The 2,229-nt window shown below is 33.2% G+C and overlaps 1 non-coding gene across 1 annotated transcript; it reads left to right on the top strand.

Annotated features, from left to right (window-relative positions):
* On the top strand, positions 1-74 carry trnav-uac (transfer RNA valine (anticodon UAC)). The gene has a single exon. It is a non-coding gene; the product is annotated as a tRNA-Val (tRNA).
* Positions 75-2,229: the final 2,155 nt, after the last annotated feature.

The raw sequence follows: 2,229 nt of genomic DNA, 5'->3' as shown, positions 1-2,229 counted from the left end.
GGATTCCATTGTGTAATGGTTATCACATCTGCTTTACATGCAGAAGGTCCTGGGTTCAATCCCCAGTGGATCTCTAATCTCTCATTTATTATCAGTGCTCATACTAGAGTACCTTTAGCATCTCATTCTAGAGATCTACAGTCTGAGCTTCATAATGGGCATGTTAAGCAGGATTTCCATTATTTTCAAATATTATGAAACAACCTTGCTCAACCATTGCTATGATCTGTGTCTGTGCTCACTTCTGCCCAGTCCTTGCTTGCCTTCCTGTATTTTTGAGGTGCGCCACAGGAGAGGCATACAACTTTACTGCAGTAGCTAGGCGAAGCCATGTAAGACTGTGTAAAGATGCAAAAAAATAAAATAATATTAAAATAAAAGCAACAATGAAATCATGTGTTTGTGAATAAGAATGATTATGTTACAGAATCTTGCCATGCTTCCAGGCAGGCTAGAGCAGACTGAAACCCGCTGGTGCTGTGCTAGCAGTGGCTGGTGTAGGTCAGTTCTATCACCATTAAGCTAAAACTAGTTGCCCTGGAACTTTGCTGCGCATGACAGCAAAGTGGGAGTTCTTGCTATCGGATATGGCACCTGAGCATTTTGGCATACTTGTGACTGCCTCACTGGTATGAATGCAACTGTATTTTTGAAGGAGATATTATTCCAGCAGTCTGCAATACAATGTTACGAAGCTACCAACATGGCTAGCCAGAGTAAAATATCAAGCTAATTATTTTGTTGGTGCGTGAGTCTTGTCATCTTGGGGGTGTAGGTGAGGTTGAGAATGGAGGAGATGTTTTTTATTGTAAACACAGGAACAAAATCCAGCATAGTAATACCTTTAAAGCTGTTATTTCTTAGGGAATCATTGCACAATAAACAGCATGCTAATCCAGGTGTACTAGCTACTGAAATGATAAAAGAGTAAAGGTTTTATATTAACTTTGTTTTGTCCACATCCTCTGTATTGAACACCAAGAGTGCCACGTTGATAATTGAATAAAAACAAATAAATAAAATAAATGTGGAAATATAAAAATGAATCAATATAAATATATAAATAATCAAAAAATAAATTAATAAACTAATCTGTTAATTAATATAGAAACATAAATTCAATTAATTTATTACTTTATATTTTGTCTTGATTTTTAAAATTACTTTTCAGATTTATTTCACATTTATTTATTCATTTATTTCTGGATACATTTTTCTATTTATTTTCATATATTACTTTTGTTACATATATTTTTGAATTATTATTTATTTATTTCTGTATATATTTCTGTATTTATTTCTGCTTTTCTTGACGAGCATAATCTGTCAGTCAATTTCCTTTGGTCCACCCACTAAGTCTGTCGTTCCAAACTTTTATGTGTTCAGAGCTTTCGACAGCATTTCTCAACGTGAGCAAGTACTTAAATGGAGAAGTCCATTTCTCAGATACTGAGAGAAATGGCGAAACAGGTTGATGGTCAGCCTCCGTCTTATATCTTGTGGCCACAACATATCTAACTGAACTGCTCCCTGTTACCTCTCCTATTCTGTAATGTTGAGATTTGCAAAACAGATTTTTATCAGTTACAGTGTCTTTATTGCACAATTATTTTTACTATTTGTGTAAATTTACGTCTGCCATCTGGTATGTAGTGGTAGAGTGGCAACGACATCCGATCTGTCTTCCGTTTCTTTCAATATGTAAGAAATGGACTTCTCCATTAAAGCATTTGAAATCACGCATTTGAAATCACCCTGAGAAACTCTAGTTCTGAACACATGGAAGGTTGGAACGTCGAACTTGGTGTTTAGACAAAAGCAAATGATCGGCAGATTGTAGAATATATATTAATAAATAAATGTTAAAATATATATGACAATAAATTGTGAAAAAAATGTATGAATACATGTATGGATACATGTATTCAACAAAAAAGAAAATAAAGAAATATATATACTGTATATATTGAAATAAATTAATGTGGAAATAAATCAGAAAATTAATTTAAAATAATTAAGGAAAAAATTACTTAACTTTATTAACTTAATTAATTACACTTATATATTTCTATATTAATTAATTAATTAATTAGTCATTCATTGTGGCATTCCTGACGTTCCACATTACTGTGCTAACACTGTGAGGTGGCTGTTGTGTAAGTGCTTGTATAATTATTAAGGTCTACAGCAAGAAATGAAACAGATATATATTGCTGAACTGCTTGAGGT

Source organism: Anguilla rostrata, chromosome 13, assembly GCF_018555375.3.
Source record: "Anguilla rostrata isolate EN2019 chromosome 13, ASM1855537v3, whole genome shotgun sequence".
Lineage (NCBI taxonomy): Eukaryota > Metazoa > Chordata > Actinopteri > Anguilliformes > Anguillidae > Anguilla > Anguilla rostrata.
This window is presented reverse-complemented; position numbering and strand designations above follow the sequence as displayed.